This window comes from Trichechus manatus, unplaced genomic scaffold (assembly GCF_000243295.1).
Source record: "Trichechus manatus latirostris isolate Lorelei unplaced genomic scaffold, TriManLat1.0 scaffold00155, whole genome shotgun sequence".
Taxonomy (NCBI): domain Eukaryota; kingdom Metazoa; phylum Chordata; class Mammalia; order Sirenia; family Trichechidae; genus Trichechus; species Trichechus manatus.
The window spans coordinates 1,727,375-1,735,734 of NW_004444091.1; the positions used below are offsets into that span (position 1 = coordinate 1,727,375).

At 35.5% G+C, this 8,360-nt stretch overlaps 1 protein-coding gene across 11 annotated transcripts in view; it reads left to right on the forward strand.

Moving 5' to 3' along the window:
* The window catches only part of BMPR1A (bone morphogenetic protein receptor type 1A), a 212,499-nt gene that overhangs the window by 93,937 nt on the left and 110,202 nt on the right, over positions 1-8,360 (forward strand). For 9 of the 11 annotated variants that reach the window (XM_023740422.1, XM_023740424.1, XM_023740421.1 and 6 more), the window contains one exon: positions 6,289-6,403. The gene's annotated coding sequence lies outside the window, so the exon portion shown is untranslated. Of the gene's footprint in view, positions 1-3,003; positions 3,909-5,813; positions 5,837-6,288; positions 6,404-8,360 lie in introns of those variants that run through there. The other 2 variants (XM_023740427.1, XM_023740426.1) reach the window with 2 other exon arrangements.

The window sequence follows — 8,360 nt, forward strand, 5'->3', positions numbered from 1 at the left end:
CTCTCTCTCTCTCTCTCTCTCTCTCTCTCTCTCTGCTTTGGGGGAACGTTCTTGTCTTTTTTCAGCTTCTATTCCTTGATTCTTCTTGAGCTGCCCTTTGAAATCTTCTTTTTAGTTCATTTACTTCATCATTTCTTCACTTTAGCTATTCTCCTTTAAGAGCAGATTTGAGAGTCTCTTCTGACGTCCATTTTGGTCTTTTTTTTTTCCTTTTCTGTCTTTTTAATGACCTTTTGCTTTCTTCATGTATAATGTCCTTGATGTCATTCCACAACTTGTCTGGTCTTTGGTCATTAGTGTTCAGTGCATCAAATCTCCTCTTGAAAAGGTCTTTAAATTCAGGTGGGATATACTAAAGGTCGTGATTTGGCTCTTGTGGACTTGTTTATAATCCTCAGCTTCAGCTTGAACTTGCATAGGAGCTATTGATGGTCTGTTCTGCAGTCAGCTCCTGGCCTTGTTCTGAATGATGAGATTGAGCTTCTCCATCGTCTGTTTCCACATAGTTGATTTGATTCCTGTGTAGTCCATCTCACGAGGTCCACGTGTATGGTCACCATTTATGTTGTTGAAAAAAAGGTATTTCCAATGAATAGATCATTGGCCTTACAAAATTCTGTCATGCAATCTTTGGCATCGTTTCTGTCACCAAGGTCGTTATTTTCCAGCGACTGATCCTTCTTTGTTTCTAACTTTGCTTGCTTGCTTAATATGCTCTTTTTGTATCTCAAAAGAAATTGATTTAAGATACCCTATACTAATAGAGTCTTACTAACATAACAAGGAAAACCCATCCCCAAAAGGTATTAATAACAACAGTTATGGGGGTTAGGATTTACAGCACATGTTTTAGGGAGCCAAAATTTAATCCATAACAAGGCCTTTTCCTCTTGCCTTCTGATCTCTGCTGTAGTTCAGATAGATAAGATTTTTTAGCCAACTGAATTTTCAGATCATTGAGTTGTTAAACTATTTAATATTTCAGATCAACTAACATTTATTGAGATCTTAGTCTGTGTTATTAACTGCTAGATTCTAGGATACAAAAATGAATAGGAAATTACAGTTTAGTGTGGAAACATGCAGAGAGCCTTGGTCTCGTAGTGGTTAAGCACTTACTTGCTACCTGAAAGATTGGTGGTTCAAACCCACCCAGCAGCTCAGCAGGAGAAAGACTTGGCAGTCTGCTCCCATGAAGGTTATAATCAAGAAAACTCTATGAGGGCAGTTCTACTCTGTCACATGGGGTTGCTGTCAGTCAAAGTCTATCCAAAGGCACCTCACAACAACAACATGGAAATATGCTTAAGCAGAAGAGTGCTGTGATAGAATTGTGCACTAAAGTTTATTTTAATTATTGGTCAAATACCACTCTTTTTATCTTTGGTTTCATGAGTTTTAACATGAAGCTTAAATTCAGTTTATCAGTGAACATTTGGAATACAGCCCATTCATAAGTTGATCAGAGTGATTTATCCCCTTGGTGTAAAAGAAAAAATTAATAACAGACATTTTACTTTGATTTTTAAGGGATTTTTTCTTACCCAGGAAATAAAAAATTAACCGTAAAAGGCCTGACCAAAAAGCTTATCTGCAGCATTGTAAATTGTTTTTTTCAGGCCAGAAAAGGGTAATCAATAACAAAATCATTACATTGTGATTTAATGGAAAAAAGATGGTGGGCTTCTTTAATTTAAATTCAAGAGGTCTCATGGCTGTAGGGGGGTAGAGGGCCAAATCTCAAGAGTTACATTTTTTAAAAAAACGAACTGGTTGCCATACAGTTGATTCCAACTCACAGCGACCCTATTGAACAGAGTAGAACTGGCCAATAGGGTTTCCACGGAGCAGCTGGTGGGTTCAAACTGCTGACCTTTTGGTTAGCAGCCGTAGCTCTTAACCGCTGCGCCACTAGGGCGCCAATGCTAACTCAGTAACCATTATTTACTTGGTCACCATAGAAACTTCTGTTCATTCACACACAGACACACACACACACACAGACACACACAGACACACACAGACACACACACGCACACCAGCTCTGGTGGCATAGTGCTTAAGAGCTTGTCTGCTAACCAGAACATCGGCAGTTAGAATCCACCAGCTGCTCCTTGAAAACCCAATGGGGCATAGGGTCGCTATGAGTCGGAATCAACTTGACAGCAACAAGTTTGGGTTTTTTGGTTTTTATATATACATTTAAACTTCTGTGAAGTCTCAAATCCTGGGGAGTACTTCTTTTTCATTTTTTCTTCATGCATGGGAAACTCTCCATCCTCCAAATTGCAAAGTGTTTGTTGAATTATGAAACAATCAATTACTATAATATTGTTTTGAGCTAATTCAAAGTTTTATTTTTAACAGTTGTTACTAGCCTACTTTGGGCCACTTGTTTTTGGAGGCGAAATGATTTCCCTGCATGCATGACTACTCAGAATAAACCTTACGTTTCAATTTCTTTGAGTTTTGATTATTTTTTTTTTTTTAACACTGATAGCCCTCCTTTTCAGTGTTACGTGGTTGATACTTTATTATGAAGTGCAGGGTAAACCAACCTAAATTATACTATTCATTTGAGTTTACTTAGAGCTAAAACCTTATGTTTTTCTGGAGTATAATGTTTGCATTTCCTAGTTAAAGTACGGGAGGTTTTAACAGTAATACTTCTAGTTTAAGATCTCAACTGAATTGATTTGTAAAACATAAATTATTTTGTAATTTGGCTAAGCTTTTTAAAAATCATTATCAATGCAGATATGTTTACAGCAGTATTTATATGATATATAGAATGCTTTTCATGGGTGCTGATAAGGGAGGAGAAATGAAAATGGAGAAGATGGGAATTGGAGTGGTGGAAGGAAAAAATGTACAATCAGTATTGTTGATTTTTGTGAATACATAGTGTCTTAGGCTGGGTTCGCTAGAGAAGCAAAACCAGAGATGCGTGTATATATATATATATATATAGAGAGAGAGAGAATATTTATGTTATTCTTTTCTATAAAGAAAACCTTACTAATATAGGACTTAATGGGTGACTTTCTGACACCTCAGAAATGACTAACTGTAATGCTCACAGTTAGTATCTGTCACTGATGAGTTCTGCATGGTTAGTGATCATGAAAGTACCCTTATGTTTTAAGATGTGTTAGTAACCACGTTAATAATTTTGATAACCAAGAGGTATGTGTACATTTTGATGGCACAAAAAAGATATTTTGTAAAGGAACTGTAGAATTAAAATGTCCTTTTCCCACTTGTATGCAAATAATTATTAACTTTGAGGAAAGTCTAGTCTTTGGTGAAAAGTTATTACTTAGATTTACTTAGGAGCCCTAGTGGTGCAGTGGTTAGGTGCTAGACTGCTAACTGCATGATTGGTGGTTCAGATCTACCAGCCACTCTGCTGGAGAAAGATTTGGTGGTCTACTTCTGTAAAGATTTAGAGCCTTGGAAACCCTATGGGTAGTTCTGCTGTGTCCTGTACATTTACTTAGCATTTGGTTTTGATCACCATCTCTTGTGTTTGTTGAACACAAGTTACAAGTTCACAGTGCTAAAAGCCTGTGGTAAATTACCTTGCAAGTTAAGTGATTAACGTTTGGAACATTTTGCCTATGTAAATCCTGTCTCTGTGCATATATGTATTTATAGATCTCTGCTCATAGTTCTGTAGCACTACCTTCTAAAGCTTAGGGATAGCTTTACTTTATTACACAACTTATGAGTATATAAAAAGTCATTTGCAGCCCAGCACTGTGAAGCTTATTTTGTCCTTTGTCTTTTATTTACCTTTTAGTAATAAAGTAAAATCTTACTTGGCTTTTCTTAATAGGTCTTAAGTTCAATTTTAAGGAGTACTGGTGGCGCAGTGGTTAATTAAGTGCTTGCCTGCTGACCAGAAGGTTGGTGGTTTGAACCCACTAGCTGCTCCCTGGGAGAAAGATGTAACAATGTGTTTCTGTAAAGATTGACAACCTTGGATACCCTGTGGGGCAGTTCTACTTTGTCCTATAGGGTCACTATGAGTCAGAATTTGACTTAATGGAAAAGGATTTGGTGTTTGTTTTTAATAAGTTCAATCTTCAGGAAAGGTTTTCTGAGTTTTAGATTCTGTCAAGTGCTTTTATATATGAGAGGACAGAGGGAAGATAGACAGTTTGAGGTCTTGGACTTTGAAGAAGGGCCTTTTGGTTATATATTTTCCTTTTGTTACCTTTTGATTTAGCCTAAAGCTTGAAGTCTTTTCTTTTTTATTTTATTTTTTCCGACTATGAAGGAAACAGTGGTGTCATAAATAGTGCTGTAATAAATAATGATTGGTAAATGGTTTACACGTTAGTTTTATTTATTATTTGATCCATTGGCAATACTTGGTAGAATTAAAATCAGGCCTTATCTTTTTACACAGAGACAGTTTGATGGACTGTTTTTACTTTTATGGAAATAGGTTAATCTGAGCTTTGTTTAATATAATGATTACCTCCCCTCTCTTCTTCCATACACACAGTTAGGGAAGAATGTAGTAGTTGGCAAAGAATGGCTTTGGGGAAAGTCTTTATGCCATTCCTAAAACTGAAAGGGAAATTTTTTAATATTATGAACCTTTCAGAAAAAAAAATACATGCCAAGTTTCCGATTTACCCCCCTTTGCCTAATTTCTCTGAGTGATGGTCTAAGAGTTTCATAGTCATCTGAGTACTCTGAAAAACGTTCAGGACCTGTTTAAGTGATGAGTGACTAGTACATTGAAAGACTGTTAAAAGTTTCTGAAGCAGACAAAGCATTAGTAATTGCTTTCAGGGTCAGTCTGTGTTTAGTTGGACCATGAAGGATTTAACCTGGAACTGTGGCAGCTCGTCTGCTGAGTGGAGACTGGTGTGTTTAAGAAAGGCTGCTGTCTGATAGACTAGACCTTTTCAGGTTGCCCCAGTTTACGGGAATTTAATCATATTTCTGAGTGTGACACAAATGATACTTGTAAGTGGACTTGAAGGCAAAAATATTTGACCTTATAATGGGACGTAGGAAATGTTCATACAGTTCTCTAAATTTTCCTTTTTAAATACGAGACAGAATATTTTGCTATTTGAAGTATCAGTTAAAAGGTATACTTAATAGAGTTATTTTTAAGAGCTGAGTAAACAGCATGCCTGTCTTTAAATAAATTAAAATTTTTTTAATGATTTTCTTCTTTTAGATTTATTTGTCCCTTAAAGCGGTAGGGTATCAATGACAGTATTAACATAGTTGAAACCTATACCATGGACTTAGGGCGGTGCTATTAATTCTGATGTTCAAAATTCTTAATGTTCTAGGTAGAAGTGTGAATGAAATTAATACTGGTTACTGGGACTTTGTGATAAAAAATGAAAGAGTTACTAGCTTGGTGGTTGTTATGGACTGAATTGTGTCCCCCCAGAAATGTGTGTCAACTTGGCTAGGCCTTGATTCCCAGTATTGTGTGATTGTTCACCATTTTGTCATCTGATGTGATTTTCCTATGTATTTTAAATCCTACCTCTGTGATGTTAATGAGGCAGAACTAGGGGCAGTTATGTTAATGAGGCAGGACTCAAACTACAAGATTAGGTTGTGTCTTAAATCAATCTCTTTTGAGATATAGAAGAGAGAAGGGAGCAGATAGACAGGAGGACCTCATACCAAGAGAGCAATGCTGGGAGCAGAGCATGTCCTTTGGACCCTGGGCTCCTGCGCTGAGAAGCTCCTAGACCAGGGGAAGATTGATGACAGGGACTTCCCTCCAGAACTGACAGAGAAAGCCTTCCCCTGGAGCTGGCACCCTGAATTTGGACTTCTAGCCTCCTAAACTGTGAGAGAACAAACTTCTCTTTGTTAAAGCCATCCACTTGAGGTGTTTCTGTTAGCAGCACTTGATGACTAAGACAGTGGTGAAATATATTTTTGCTAAAGTAGGAATCTGACTACTATAGAATTTTAGATTTTAGGGTTGTTCCTGCTTTTTCAAATTGAGATGAAATTTTCTCTTCAAAAGTTTATGTTAATAATAGAAATTTTTCATAGTAAGTACTTTTTTCACAGAACTACTATTACCTTGTAAAGTTGAAAATATTCAAAATGGGAAACTTTTTTGGACAGAGGGTGGAAAAATGGTAAAGTGATAGATTTCTAAAATACAGTATGACTTTTCATTGATTATTACTCTGAAAATGTGTCATTTCACACATGATGTATTTTTATTCTGTTCTGGCAAATAAAAGTTCTTTTAGTCTTAAATGTATATTTTCTTTTTCCCCTGAACAGATTTATGAAAATATGCATCAGTTTAATACTGTCTTGGAATTCATGAGGTGGAAGCATAGGTCAAAGCTGTTTGGAGAAAATTGGAAGTACAGTTTTATCTAGCCACATCTCTGAGGTAAGGAAAAGACTATTTTTAGAAAGATACGAAGATTCTCATTTTCTAACAATTGAAAATAATCCTTCTATATCACCACTGCAAAATAAACTGGTTATAAAATAGTATAATGCCACAACTTTATTTTGGCTTCTTTAGTTTTTTTTTAATCACGTTCCTTATAAGTTTATAAGTAATTCTAATATATTTCCCCCTCCTAATAAATATTGGATCTCTTCAGTAGCAAGAAACATTTATTTCTTACTAATAACCCTTTTCTTTACCATAAGTGTAGAAAATAAGCATTGAATGATTTATATTTCTTCCCTCTAAAGATTACGGAGTTCAAAATGAAAGATTATATTAAAAATGAGTTTTCACATTATTCTGAAATTTTCACACATTTTAGAATTCAGGATCTTAGAATACTAGATCTTTGGAGATAACAATTTGTTTTAAAAAAAGGAACTGCAGTAAAGCAGGAATAGGGGAAAAGTAGCCATTCTAAGACAACACATAGTGAGAAATCAAGTTTGTTACTTTCAGGTCCATTTAGACGCTCAGGTTATCAGGTAAAAGATTTAAATTCTTCAGGGATCTGCATTTTAAAAACTAGATAGGGCGTGCAGTTTTATGAAGTGGTTTGTGCTTCCACATCTTGATATAGTAGGCTTTGCTCACTACTTCTGCTTCCTTACATCATTCACTCGTCCTTTTTCTCCTGGCAAATGACTGCATTTGCACTTCTGAAAAATATCTGACTTTTTAAATTGTTCATTAGTTTTCATACTCTTTGATTTCTATAGTAGTTGCCGTTTTTCATTTCTTGAAATTCTGTTTCCGTGACGCTGTGCTCTTCTAGTTCTACTTCTGAATTACTCTTTCAGTCTCTTTTCTTTTTCACCTTCCTCTTAAATAATGACCTTCACCAAGGTTTTATCTTTGATATTCTTCTGTTTTTTCTTTATATCTTTCCTAATCTCCCGATTTCAACAATTACTCCTAAAATGATCTCCCTTCTCTCTAGTTGTGACATTTTCTCTAAGTTTCAGACACATATTTTCAACTGCTTGCCAGATGGCTTGAGTTGTTAATACCTCAGACTTCCCATTATCTGCCAATTAAATCATTGTGTGCTTCACATGCAACGGTCTCCTCTTCTGTTAATGGACCTCTTTGTCACCCAGTCTCAAAATTTCAGTGCTATATCTGATTCCTCATCTTTTGCTTCCAACACTTAATGAGAGGCCAAGTCCTGTCAGTTTTACCTTATTATAATGTTTCATCTTCTCCTTTCCAACACCCCTCCACCCTCCAGTTTATAGTATAGTTGGTAAGATATGTGTATATGTAATAATAACGAACACTGTTAGGCAAAAGTGATGGATACCACAGGAATAAATTAATACTTATAGTCAGAGTTATATAACTTTTGGGAAGTAGATAAAACAAAGATGAGGTTATTTGAGCTGGGCTTTGAAAGGTTAGTAGAATTTAGATAGGTCAAGAAAGAATTAAAGGATATTTCTAGAAAAACTGATTGATAAAAAAATATGTGTTGGAGTGTATTGGAGGTCTTGGACATGAAGAAAATTGTATTTTAGGAAAATTATTAATGACATATGTTCATTAGAGAAATGGAGTGAGGAGGCAAGGAGCCTCGTTAGAAAGTTCTTACATTCATTAGACATGAGGTAATCAGAATTTAATCAGAGTGGTAGTCATGGAAATAGAGAAAAAAAAAAAAGACTTAAGGGAATAGGTATTGTTAAGGAAGAGATACTGATTTTTTTTTTCTTTTTTTAATTTTTTTAATTGTACTTTAGGTGAAGGTTTACAGAACAAGTAGTTTCTCATTAAACAGTCAGTACATATATTGTTTTATGACATTGGTTAACAACCCCACGACATGTCAACACTCTCACCTTTTGACCTTGGAGGACTTTTTTTTTTTTTGGTGAAAATATACATAGCCAAA